We start from the raw sequence: 14,227 nt of genomic DNA, 5'->3' as shown, positions 1-14,227 counted from the left end.
CAGTCACACAGACTGTGAAGTTGTGTTCTTGGGGGAAGAAGGAGGTATGTTTGGGCTGTCTTACAGCTTCCTTGGGAAAAAGAAAAGAAAAGTGTTTTTTGATTTTTATATTCTTATTAGGAAGATTTCGTAAGTTTAATAAAACATACCACTAGGATTAATTTTGTACCATATAGTAAACTGAGAAAATCCTAAATGATCATAACATGGTCACTTTTAAACTATCCCCCCACCCTACCCAGACTCCAGGAGTAGATAGGACTTTTAGTCAACCTTCAGACAAAAGGCAGGCAGTAGAGATCAATTGTCGACGACATAATAGCCACATTCAAGCATTTTTGTCCCCTTATATTGGAGAAGCTTATTTTTAATCCAGAATCTTCAAGTGGTAGAGGAAGAATTAACATCTGTATAAAGAATAGAAAAACAAAAACATACGGTTTCTTTAAATGAACCCATTGGAAATCATGGAAATGAAAATTATATCCCCTGAAATTAAGAAATAAATTTCATAGTAGACTCAGTTCAAAGAGAACAAGTATATTAAAAGACAGTACTAAACTCACACAGAACAAAACTCAGAGAAATTAGAAGACTAAAATAAGGGAGAGAGAACACTGATAAATTTAGCTGTAGTTAATTAAGAGGAAAAATAAAGTGTTGAGCTTCTGAACCAGCAGAGGCAAAAAATAGTTTAAAACATATCATTCCAATTGAATAGATAATAGGTAAAAAAAAATTTTAAGACAAGCAAAAACCATGATTGATAGACATCTCAAAAATAAGATTTTAAACTTTAACTTGAACACATCAGTAATTAACCACAATAAATGTGAACTGATTAATCTCACCATCACAAAACAGAAAATATAGCAATTATGTTAGTATTATAGTATATTATAATATTATAACAGTAACATTATATTATTTTTAAAATCACTTATTAATAATACATTATTAATTATTATTTTAAAATTATTTATTAATAATAAATTATTGTTTATTTTTAATTTTAAAAATTATTTTATGAGAAAATTGTTATGTAATTATAATTTTCAGCAACTAAGCATTTTCTCAATACAGAAACACCCAAAATATCATTCCAAAACTTTTCCATTGTCTCCAAAAGATGTATGAGAAAACTATTTAGTCTATCATGAAAGTTAGTTACCCTAGAAAATAGATGGTATCATTTTAAAATTCCCAGAGGCAAAATGTCAGTTTAAAATCCACATTTTTATTTAAGAATTTTGATTTTGCATTTTGTTTCCAGTGAGTTTATAATCCTATTTCTCTTTAAAAATAACCTTCATATTCTGACTTCTGGGAATTTGTTAATGACATCACCTACTGCTTACAGTTACAAGATGATTTTGGCATGTGGACTTTGGAAACACTGAGAAACTTTTTTTAAAATATATATATTTTATAGATTATACCATTACAGTTGTTCTATTCCCCCCCCCTTCATTCCCCTCCACCCTGCACACCCCGTCCCCCACCATTCTCCCCCCTTTAGTTTTGAAATGATATTTTGGATGTTCCTGTGTTGAGAAGAGCTTTACTTGTTAAAAAGTTTCTATTAAGTAAAAGGAAATTCCTTTACAAAAAAATAGAAAAGGATTTCATCGTCAATGCTATCATTTAATAACATGAAGAGATGATGATTTAGTAGAGTTTCATCCTGCAGTTTGATACAATATAAATTTAAGGAGGAAAGCGTCCCAAATACAACCACAATTCCGTAAGGGTGATTCTGTAGTGATTTCTTTATGGAAGACATCCTTAAAATCTCACCATCACACAGAATAACCTCACTAACAGCCATACTTTCATGCTGGGAGCTGGGAGTTCCTGAAAGAGAAAGGGGGCATTGGTTTCCATTGGGAAATCAAGCTGTTATTTAATTTCTGTGCACACTGATGAAGTTCCGGCAGCAACCCTGTCATGCCAAGTGGGCTCCTACCCAGGCCCAGCTGAGCCAAACTCTGCTGAAGGTTAGATATGGCTCTTGTGTTGGGCGCGGTCCATCTCCCACCGTGGTGAGGGGATGGCATCCTGGGCTTGCACAGTCCGCAGTGAGCAGGGGAGGAGGAGAGTCCAACCAGCAGGAGGAATGAGTCGGATGGAAAGGGAGGAAAAAAGGCCTGTACAATGTCATCACAAGAGGAATTAGGCAGGGAACTGAAGGTGTTAAAATGCTGACTGTTGTCTAAGTGGCATGTTGCTAAGTATGCAGGAAGGAGAGAAAAAGAGAATTATGTAAGTTAGCCTCTCTCTCTCTCTCTCTCTCTCTCACACACACACATGCACACACACGCACACACGCACGCACGCACGCATGCACACCACAGCCCTGTAGCCCCTACTGGATTTTCTGTCTCAACTTTGACATCACTGATGGACCTCAGAGCCGGCAGTTGAACTGAAAGCAACTGACAGCACCTTTTTAAGCTTCAGTTTTCTCTTCTATACAAACGGGGACAATAATCACCCTGCCTTACAGAGATTCTGCAAAGATTAAATTTTTTAAAGAACAAGTGATTTTAACATGGTATCTGTTATATACAGTCCGTGTTCATAACGGTTAACCATTGTTATTATTATTATTATTATTAGCTGTTGTGAGCATCTCATGAGTTCAATGCTTTGTAAACCAACGTGCCTTGTCAACTCTTAAGTTTTAGTTTTATTGTTGATATTTCTTTTTGATTATCTGATGGAAAAGCCAACTTCTTTTGGTGCTGTAATTATTGGAAAGCTGAGTCTGAAACTGAGAAAACAGATGTTGCTACACAAGCAGATTAAAGGATTTGGGAATTTTCTCCCACTTTCTTATTTGAAAATAAAGGGGAAGCAGATGGAATTTAGTCTGAAATTATTACTGAAATAAAATGAACTTGGAAGTGGATTTTGGATGGTGTATATATTCTCCCTAGTAGGTATGCATGCCTCCGAATACTTTCCAAAGCCCCTTGTCTAACAAAGAGATCATCGGAGACACTTTAGCCTTTGGTTTGTGTGAAAGGATCGTATCTGATTACTGCCCCTGACGGTCAAGTCCAAAACAGAGTCCAATAAACTGATGGAGGGGCTTCCTTTACTGCACTTTGGGGTTTTGTGCGTGTGTGTGAATTCCCAGACTGGGGATTCCTGTTGGTATTGAATTCATGCCAATGACTTCTGGTTAACAGACGGTTTTGCCCTGTCTGTTGTGCATTCCAGATTCACCTCATTTTCAGAAATCTGGAGATGTGTGATACTCGGTCGCACTGCACGATGACCAGGAAACATTCAGAGAACTGTGTTATTAAATGGTTTTGTCTATGCGTGAACATCATAGAGTGCACGGACACACACCTGAGTGGCGTAGCCTACCACTGTAATTATACATGCTATATTTCTGTAAGACTAGCTGTGCAGTAGGTTGGTTTACACTGGCATCACCACAAACACGTAATTGCAGTCTGAGCCCTAATAGCTGGCTTTTCTTTGTAATGCAAGTGGCTGACATAAACTTTGATTGCATCACTTCAAAGAGGCCTAGAACAGACACATTTTACCTAATGGGCCAGCCACCCCATTAGATAAGAACTGGGCCGCCTCCCCCACCCTTTGTCTTAGAGATATTGGTTGATTTTGCTAACTGACCATTTGGGTTACTTTCTTCCCAACTAGAACAAGGTAAAGTTCTCTTCTGTGTTTTAAATACATCAATAAAGAGTGAGCCCAGAAACCCTAGGCTCCACCCCAGACCTCAGGAAGAGCAGAACCCCAAGCCCATGCCCTCTGTGTCTCTCTCTCCACCTAGGACCTCACTGTGTGCCTCTGAGGCACCTTGTAAGTTCCAAGGCCTGTAAGTAATAAACCCCTTTTTCCTTCAACGTTTCCTGACCGTTGTTGCTGGAGGGAGTCCTGCAGTCCTAGTAATAACCACAGGGCAGGGTGGGTGAAGTCGTAACCTGAGTTTGCGAAGGGGAAATGTCGGTGGGAAGCTCCCAGGCCCAGGTGAGTGCCCCCAGGCATTTCTAACTGAGAGCGTCACTATTGATACTGAAACAACACAAAACAGTGACTGATGCATAGCACTTTGACCTTAGGGAGGCTGTCATGTTATAAGACTATAGGAAGTTTTCAGCTTTATTATAATCTTATGGGACCACTGTCACAAATGGGGTTCATTGTTGACTGAAACATTATACAGCGTATGAGTGTATAATATGAATTGTTACTGTTAGGAAAAAATACCATGTGAAGCCATTTTCAAATCCTCTTCCCCCTGTCATGAGTTTGAAAGGCAGTTTAGTTTCCTCCTCCCAGGTGGTCCAGGGGAGGTGATTTTCATTCAGTAGTCCATCTGAGCGGAGCTCACTCCCCTCAGCTGTTTGCAATGGGGTTCAGCTTGGAGCAGCGCAGGCCCTGTGGACTCTGGGTACTTACGCTGATGCTGGAGCTGAGAGCTGGCCCTCCTTTTTTAAAAAAGATTTTATTTATTTATTTTTAGGGAGAGGGGAAAGGAAAGAGAAAGAGAGGAAGAGAAACATCAACATGTAGTTGCCTCTTCAGCACCCCCTACTGGGGGCCTGGCCTGCAACCCAGGCATGTGCCCCGACTGGGATTCAAACCAGCAACCCTTTGGTTCCCAGGCCCTCACTCAGTCCACTGAGCCACAACAGCCAGGGCTGGCCCTTTGTTTCAGAGCCTAATGTTGTGGGTGCTTTTTATAGTGAGTAGGCCTCTCTCCTCATACCCAAATGTCCCGGCAAGCCCCAAAGTCTTCTTTCCACTCAGCTCCTCCCAGCTCTGGTCCTGGCTTGGCTGAGTTCCTTTGCTAAAGGACAGAGAATCTTCTGTTTTGTGTACTCTTTAAAGATGAGGACTAAATTAATGCATCTCATTTTGAAACCTATATCATTAACATTTTATTATATAGGAAATTCATGCATATGCTGAAGTCATAACCCCAGAGCTCAGTTTCTCCTCCCATTGGCCGGTGACATTGGTGTTGGTATTTGACACCCTTTAAGGGCTAAATTCACTTGATTTTCTTTTGTTCTCTAAGCAAAGATGATTTTCCAATTTTTTCCCTCTCTGGCTAATAAACGGGAATAATCTTTAGAAGCTGAAACTTCTGGTGTGAACACCTCTAATGGGTTTGTTTGTGTGGCAAATATGATGCTTTTGTTTCATTTTCTTCCCTGGAACAGAGAAAGAAACTGTTTGCTGTGACTTCTCTACTCTTCGTATAAAGGCATACATTTTTCTGTCAACTACTACAGCATCATCACCTTTTTTTGTAATAATCTTCATTAGCATGAGGGAGCCTGATCATTTGGAAAGACTTGCTTGCTGCGAAAGAACTTGGACTACACACATATGCCATTGTAGCTGTTGTATCAATATTTTCCATCATGACTTAACATCATCAGAGCAAAACCTACCCTTCTGTTAGGCAGAGTGAGTCACAGGCAGACTTGCCTTTGAAGTTGAAACATTTCACTACGGTTTCCTTCAAAGTATTTGACTTGTCAGCTGAGAACATAGCAGGCCTCTTATTTTTGGTTTCCTTTAGACCCGTAAGGACGACAAGGTCTCTGTGCTGTGGAGGTGCTGTATTTCTTATTAGCTGGTCTGCTTGATACAAGCTAAGTGCTTCCTTGGAAGAAAAGTTTTGCAGAGTTGAGTGTTATGAAAGCTCAGTTTCCAGTCCCAGATGAGTTGATGTCTTTTGTATCAAAACCCTTCTGTTTTCTTTTCTGTCTCCATTTTTCAAGGTTGAATTAATATTCCTAACTCCATTTCGTGTTTTCAAAAATGTTGACCCCTAAAATTGAGTGAATTATTGGAACTGAACCAAAGGGTCAAGTGCCTGAATGGATGTTGGAACATATCAGTACCTGAAGTTCCTTCCTGGGCCCAGCCTGGGCTTTCCAGAGCAGTGGTTCTCAAAGTGTGTGCCCCACTCCCCCCTCCCCACAGGAGCATCACACATAAGCATCGCTGGGGAATGTGTTAGAAACACAAGCTGGCAGGCCCCACCCATTACCTTCTAATTCAGAAAGTCCGTCTGGGGGTCCAACAAGGTGCCTGGGCTTCAACCAACCCTCCAGGCGACCCTAATGTGAAGTCAAGTTGGTTATACCCTGCCTGCCTGCCCTCTCTGACCCTTCCTTTCTTTTGCTTTCCTGGTCCTCTTCGGCTTTCCCAAATTCCACTCGTCACAAGAAACTGCAGTCAGGCACGTGTACCACTGATTGCTTCCCTTGCCTGGCATATGAGTCTTGATGTGTCTTCTAGTTGGACCCTCTAAGATACTGTCCCCTGTCCTGGCAGATCGATGACATTCACCTCCCCAGTTCTTTCTCTTGCCCACTATCCAGGCCTCTTGGGGGTGCCCTTCCACAGTGACCTTGGCTTGGTGTTATGATGCACTTTGGCCCGTGTGCATCCATTATACAGTAGTAAACTTAGTGCACGTACAGGGGCTTACCAAGCTCTTGAGTGCCTCTGCTTCCTCTTTTGTTGCTCTGCCTTCAGCAGGAGGAAAGGCCTACACTGGCTGCGGGAGAACGATGTTTACGAGAAGAGGGGGTCTGTCAAGGCCTCAGAAACGTGCGGACCCGCCTGGCTGACCTGTGACTGACTGCAGACACATGAGCGAATCCCCAGCCAGTCCCAGAAGAACTGCCCAGCCAACCCATCGGCTGCTTAGCAGTCAGATTGGTTGCTTCTCCCCTAAGCCACTGAGTTTTGAGAGTTAGCAACAGCGGACTACTACACCTGTTAAAGGATTCGAATGCCTCAGCTCAAGGAGGAGGGCAATACAAGGCCTTTCTCAGTCTATCGGAAATCATGTCCATAGCAGCTTGAGGAACTGACCGCACCATTGAGTGTGGGCAGAGCCCAGGCATACTGTTGAGTCAAAACAAAACTTCACAGGCAGGTCTTTGAAGTGGCCAGCTGGCACTAGTTGTTGCTGGAAAGTTTTCGTTTTTAAGCGAACTCTGAATATAGTTTTCCAGTCCTTTAAAGAAAACCTTTGGGGTTGCCTTTGTCCTTCACATGCTTTCGTCTATATTTCTGTCTCACAGACATTCTGTGGACCTTGCCAGGAGTCTCCCATGTGAGAGTAGATTTGCAGGGATTCCCTGGGGCAGAGGGAAGGCGTCTTTACAGGGAGAGTGGTCGCAACAGCGAGCTCTCACTTGGTTGAGGCAAATAAATGGATACGGTGGACATTTTGCGCTCTTGTCTTTGAGATCACAGAGAGGGAAACTCCTGAGGTGTTGTTGTTCCTAACTTAGAGCTCAGCAGAGAGCTCTTTACTGTCCAGACAGCTTCCCTGTCTAGATTTCACTCTTACAGAGCTTAGTATCCGTTAGTTTCAAGATTTTGATGCAGTGGTTAGAGCATTATTTGTGATAGAACATTATATCTTAGCTAAGAACCTAACACTTATTTTAGTCGAAAAGTGTCTATGGGGATACGAAATTTTAAGGACTGGACTGTTTTAAACACATGATCCTTTTAGGATACACATGGTTTTTCAAGTAGTTCTCCCTAGAGGGCGCCATATCCTCACTTCAAGACTCCGTCTTTCCAACGTGGGCATCTGGCCCGTAATATTATCCGAGGTTGAAGTCGCTGAGATGACATTGGAATCTTTTAGCAAATCTACCATCCTTGGAGCCTTCATTTCAACATGATAAATGCGTAACTTCCTGGATGTACTCTGTTGGTGCATTACGACAGAGGAGACGCGGATTATGAAAGGCGGTTTTAGCGTGTATTTGGTACAGCTGCGGTGGTTCAGTTTGGTGCTAAGCCATCCCTGTGTCAACCCCTCACAGCATCACGGACAGCTAGTGGACCATCACAGATGGGACACCAAAGACAGATTCGGTGGACCTGCACTCTCAGACAGGACTTACCCCACTGGCACTTTCATTTCCTCATTTGTAGAGTTAGAGAGTTGGGCATGATTTTTTTTTTTTTTTTTATGATCCACTGTCTCTGTAACACGATCTTTGCTACCTAACAACAGTTCTGTACCGTTCGGTGGAGGAAGTGATACTGGTTTTCCTAACTGCTAATTCTTAGTAAATTTAGGGAGTTGCCCAGCAAAATTTTGGTCAGCCTGTAGAAAATATCTTCAATTCTGAGGAAAACATTACATCTTATTATGGAAAACCATAAATGTGAATAAATATGTTTCTGTGTATCTTCTTAAAGCATGAATATTTTCGTAAAGTCATACAAGTTTTTGGTTTAATATCAGCGCAGAAGAAAGAGTGTCAACTCAAGGTCTACCATGCGTAAGAGTTTGTTGAAGAAACAGTTGTTGAATGAATGGTGAATGGCTTGTTCCATTTTTGGTACAGCTTTTATGATAGCTTCTAGATTATTCTTTATCATATTGAGTTGGAATTCATCTTTATGAACTTCCAGCAGTGGTTTTAAATCTCCTTTGAATTATATTGGGCATATTGTATTTGCTCTACATGGAGAGTTACTTTCACCCCCTCCCCACAACTGCTAAAATAGTGAGATGGAAATAGTTTCTCAAAGCAGGGGATGCGTATCACGGGCTGTGCTCATAATTAGGCATAACTCCTTTTACACGGCCTTTTTTGGGGTTTTGACAACAATCCTCATGCTTGATATAGTTTTATTTTTTCAAAGCTAGTCATCTTTCCTCAGTACTTTCTTATGAACATGTTTTTAAAGATTTAATTTATTTATCTTTAGAGGGGAAGGGAAGGAGAGAAGGAGAGAAGTATCAATGTATGGCTGCCTCTCATGGGTCCCCTGCTGGGAACTGGCCTACAACCCAGGCATGTGCCCTGACTGGGAATGGAATCCTTTGATGTGCAGGCCCATGCTCAGTCCACTGAGCTACACCAGCCAGGGCTCTTATGAACATTTTTTAATGTCTTCATTACTCTCTTCTAAATGGACCCTGGCTCGTCTACTTCCTTCCTGCTCCGTCACTAAGGACTGAACAGTTTTCAACATTTTTATGAATTCCAACAAAACCAGGATTACCATTGCTTTAATTTTAATACTGTTTTTCTGCTGACACAACTAAATAGTACACTGATCACCACTGTTGGCTTATTTATACTAATACCTAGGAGTCTTTCATGAATGCGCCATTAAATCATACCTTAATTTCACTGTGATTTTTTTAAATCGCTATCTTTTAATCATCCCTGAAGTGAGTCTACTTAGACTCAGCCTGCAAGTAGGAATATTTTGGAGTCTGAATATGTCAACCTACAAATTACTTCTGCTTTTAACTTTGTGTCATCTACAGCAATGCTGGCTCTGTGACCTAGTCACATGTTTTATTCATGCCTGTGTCTCATTGAATCGAGTCAAGAGAGAGCAGTGATGCTCACTGCCAGAACCACCCTCCAGGCCATCTACACAAACACCCCAGAGGTCTTGTCCGATGCCGTCATCATTCATACAATCATCCTATCTCGGGCCAAGGTGAAAGGGCACAAGGTGACTCTGAATGGGTTTAATGCAAGATCATTACTTACCCTTCACAACCACCTTTCCTTTTCTAAGAGCCAACAAATAATCCTTTCATGTCCACTGAGAAATTTGCTAGACATAAACATAAAGCAATAGGATGGATGGCAGAATCCACTTCAAATTCCTTTCACAAATGTTGGGATGCATTTGTGCGCCTCAAGTCTTCTGGCTTCTCTGAGCTCTCTCAGTGCCCCACAGTGTAATTTCAGGGCCTTGAAGTTCAAGTGCTCAGGGCTACTGCGACTCTGCTGAACGTGGGGGCTTCACTTCTCTCTTTCCAAGATTCTCTTTACCCTCTTTAAGCACAGATCATTTATCTCGAGAAGGTAGAATCGACATGGAGATCAATTTGTTGATACCCATCAACATTTTTTCAATGTCAAGCAGCAGGCCTGTCCCTTCCTTGCCGCCTTTCTTTCTCCGAACATAAATTAAAATATCAATACCAATAAGAAATACTCTCAAATAATTCATGTTGGACAGTGTTTGATGAGTTTGAGGGGAAATAGAAGGGAATGAAGAAGAGAGAAATCGCTTTGGCCACAAGGCCTCGGCAAAGGGGCTTTTTGAGTTGTTCTTTGAGACATGAGTGGGATTTCGACTGGAAGCTTTGAGAGGGACTTCGAATGCAGAGTGGTGGCAGGGAGAGCAGAATTGGGAGAATGCTTCCGCATTTAAGATACGGCAAGGAAACGGTCAGTTTACCTGGTAGATGTGAGCTGGATTAATGAGAGCCTTCCTGGTTGATCCTCATTCGAATCACATGATGGACTGAAGGTTTTGAAGGTTTTCGACTACGGCCACGATATGCGTGAATTTGTAAACTCAACCTAAAAGAGAGAAAGATTGAAGTTAGAAAAACCATTGGGGAACTCTATATTAGCCCATGGCACTCAAATTAAAATAGTACCTTTAATGGAAAGCATAGAAACTGCTCATAAAGTAATGATGGGGAGAAAACTGAAGATCCCAAATTAAGCAAGTATTTAAAGGACACGTATAGTGTATCTGGTCTCTTTTAGAAAATTACTTTGTCTATCCTCCTCCCAGATATTGGCACTCTTTCCCAAAGTGAGAACAAATGCAAGCCAGTGATCTTACTCAACATTATTTTCTGTAGTTTCACACATAATTTTCAATGACAGGGAACCATGCTGTGAAAAGGTATTTTCTTGTAAATTCCCTTTTGATATACTTGATAAAGTTTCAGGTTAGTGTTAGTTTGTCTTTATACCCTAGCTAACATTTTGCTCTTCTCTGATCTTACAAAGACAGTGGGTTTGGGCTTGAACTTCAGTAGGCAACTGTATTGAGCTATAATTAAATGGCAACATTGATGTAATTTTGTCTTTGTATTGTAACATTACCTTCAATTATTTTAATTTTGGCAAATGATACTCGATTCTGTTTATGGTCGCAGTATATGATTTTAATTTAAAATAAAATTTAATGGCAAAACATTTAAGTTGTTGATTCAAAAGATTGGGTTAAATATATGAGCAGGTAATACAACAATTTGGCAAAAGTCAAGACCTTAGTTTGGGAATAAGCAACAATCAATGAACGCTGTCCTATTTAAGGTCCAACTGAAATTGCCAAAATGTCATGTGATTTCAGCATGTTTTTCCCCTTCATTGAACTCACTGAATTCACCAATTATTTAAATCATGACCTTATGTTGCTTAGAGTTCGCCTGAGAATAGAACGTCGTTTGCCACTCTCCACCTATGGGGGGCGACAGTGGTCGCCTGTTCCCCCTTGGAGATTATGGTCACAGTTTTGACTACCAGAGACTTGTAGTTTGGGGTGTTACATGTGTGTGTGTAACAGCTGTTCCCCTCTGATGTAACAAGAAAAATTCTATCTCATGACAAAAAGGTTTTTTTAAAGAGAACATGAGGTCCTATTTCTCAATTCACTTCTAAATTGACTCTAATATATCTAATGACCTCTTTTCTAAAATTAGTTTCACAAAGGGCTTGATTGATTTCAGGCTCTTTATAGATTTAATTTAATGTTCACTCTCCATTGTATTACTGCCCAGCCTGGGTAAAGAGGATCATGCCTACGGATAGAGAAATTGAGGGCAGCCCGGACTGCTCCTTTGGGGGTCAGGTGGAGAACTCCTTATATCTGAGCTGGGAGATTGGGCCACAGGTGAACTAATTGCTGACAGGTGCTAATGGCTCCTTAACTGCAAACAATTGATTCTGGGGGCAGGAAGCTGCTGGAAGGGGCTGCTCTGAAATTTTGCATCAGCACCCTCTTGACATTCTTTTTTATTTTCCTTAGGAAATCAAGTGCTCTCTAAACCGTTAAGCTAAGTCTGTGGCCTTATGCTTTAGAGCACAGGTTCTTGAGTCTGAAAGATCAGTTCGAGCTGTGTGGCCTTTAGAAGTTATTTAGCCTCTCTGAGCTTCAGGTTTCTCACCTTTCAAATAGGGATGCATTAGATTCCTGGGGCTACTGTAACGAATTTCCACAAACTGGGTGGCTGGCAGCAATGGGAATTTATTTTTTTCATAGGCCGGAAATCCCAAATCAGGTAGTAAGCAGGTCCGTGCTCCCTCTGAAGCGTCTAGGGGCGAGTCCTTCCTGCCTTTTCCAGCTCCTGGGGGCTGCAGGCATTCCTTGGCTAATTGCCGCGTCACTCCAACCTCTAACCCATCTTCACGTTGCCCATGGCTCCTCTCCGTGACTTCCCTTCTTCTGTCTTTTATAAAGACACTTGTCATTGGTTTTAGGTCCCACCCAGGTAATCCAAAATGATTTCATCTTAAATCCTTAGCTTAATTATATCTGCAAAGACCCTTTCCCCAGATAAGGCCACAGGCATCAGTTCCAGGGATTAGGTTGTGGACATATCTTTTTGAGGGACACCATTCTCCACTGCAGGGCATAATCATGCACCTACAGATTAAATGAGACAATGTTGAGCACATAGGACATGCTCAAGAAATGACAGTCAGCATCATTTTTATGACTATTAAATAGCTCTTGGTTTGGTCATTACACTTACTTTCAGTAGACGTAACTGAACTTAACATTGAATTCTTCTACCATCAGACCTCAAGAGCAGACGTAAGGCTCCAGTTGCCCTTGAATATTTTGTGAGAAAACACATCTTCTTTCCCCAAAATGCCTTGGGAGCCATTGGCCTTATATTATCAGAATAAATGCACCTTATAGCACTTTCCAAGGGCGATATTTCTTGTAGTTTCAGCAGACAGGGAAGCCCATTAGAAATCAAGGGTGATAATGAAATACCAACAACTCCACTCCATACACTTTGGAACAAGGACCATTATTAGATAAAATCTTTTATTTTAAACTGAAATAAATGAAGTGCGGCTCAATGCTTTTGATGTGCTTTTATTTAAACAAAAGGTTCACTTGATTAAACGTGAACCCAGTGAAATCAGTAAAGGAGAGTTTCAGGATTGCGGGCCTTTCCTCTGATCCTAACTGAGAACACTCAGCACTCCAAAGACCCAGCTTTGGGAAAAGGCCCACCTTCAACCCTCAGGGAGCGCAAACCCTTCTTTGGAGGTTGACCCCCAAACTCTTAACCCAAAGCTGTAATCTTCTGAAAGTCCATTCCCATTCTTAGAGATGGCATTGGTCAAGTACTCAAATTTTTCCCTCATCATTTGTAGGTTCCTACCCGTCCGCCCCCAGGCAGGCCACACGGACATGGCTGGTACCAGGTCTTCAGTGTGTACTGGGCTTCAGCCAAAATTCCAGGCCTGTTCTGGGATCTGTGGGTACTGAGGCTGCGTCTCCTGGTTTCCTTCCTGCTGCATGTACGGGTGTAGAGGTCTCTCTGCCTGAGCACGTGCACGATGCCCTGTGATGAGCAGGCTCTCAGACGCTTTCTGTGTCTCAGTGTTCTGTCGGTGAGAGAGAGCTGAAGAGTTGACTAGCCACCAAGGCCAAACACATTAACGGGAGTAATTCTCTTGTCTGTCAATAAAGGGTTTACTTCTGCAAAAACTCATTGAAAAAGACATGTGTTGTTGTTCTTGTTCTTGTTGTTGTTACCACTACAGTTCTTGGTCTGTGCCTGTGTTTGTTTGTTATGCCAAAACCCGGAGAAATGACTGTGAGATTAGATGATACTGAGGGTGGCAGTTCGGAAGAGGATGAATGTTTACGCTTGAGGCCCCTTCCCACCATGGACACCAGGGGGCAGCACTTGTATTGAGAAATGTCAGCACCCGGCAGAGAAGTGGCATCTGCCTCCAATAGTAGGATGCCTTTCTGAGGGACACAGCTTTTCAGGTTTAAACGGTTTTCCTCGCTTTACTTCCCAAACGCCATTCATTCCTTGTTCATGGTGCAGTTCCAATATCTCAGACTCTAAGCAGCCATGTCTAATCCCCTGGGAATCGACTGCCCTTCCATGTCCTTCCATAGCCCTTTGAATGAAACTCTGCTGTGGGTGGCAGCCACTGTGACCGCGTCAGGTGGTGTCTCCCTGTGGCTTTGACTCGCATTTTTCTGATGATTACTGACGGTGAGCATTTTTCATGCGTTTATTGGCCATCTGTATGTCCCCTGCGGAAAGTGTCTGTCTGTTCAGGTCTTCTGCCCACTTTTTAATTGGGTTGTTTGTTTTTCTGGTGTTGAGTTGTCCGAGTTCTTTATAAATTGTGGATAGTAACCCCTTATCAGATGTGTCGTT

At 41.9% G+C, this 14,227-nt stretch overlaps 1 protein-coding gene and 1 long non-coding RNA gene across 2 annotated transcripts in view; one reads left to right on the top strand and one right to left on the bottom strand.

The window, feature by feature from the left end:
• DOCK10 (dedicator of cytokinesis 10) overlaps positions 1-14,227 on the top strand; it is a 225,740-nt gene that overhangs the window by 23,890 nt on the left and 187,623 nt on the right. The gene's annotated exons all lie outside the window — the stretch shown is intronic.
• Positions 151-13,291, bottom strand: LOC118975440 (uncharacterized). Its single transcript, XR_005064051.1, has 3 exons — positions 13,208-13,291; positions 10,249-10,373; positions 151-407 (listed from the first exon to the last, which is right to left on the bottom strand). It is a non-coding gene; the product is annotated as an uncharacterized LOC118975440 (long non-coding RNA).

Source organism: Sturnira hondurensis, unplaced genomic scaffold (assembly GCF_014824575.4).
Source record: "Sturnira hondurensis isolate 20B ecotype Veracruz unplaced genomic scaffold, ASM1482457v3 Scaffold0020237, whole genome shotgun sequence".
NCBI lineage: Eukaryota > Metazoa > Chordata > Mammalia > Chiroptera > Phyllostomidae > Sturnira > Sturnira hondurensis.
This window is presented reverse-complemented; position numbering and strand designations above follow the sequence as displayed.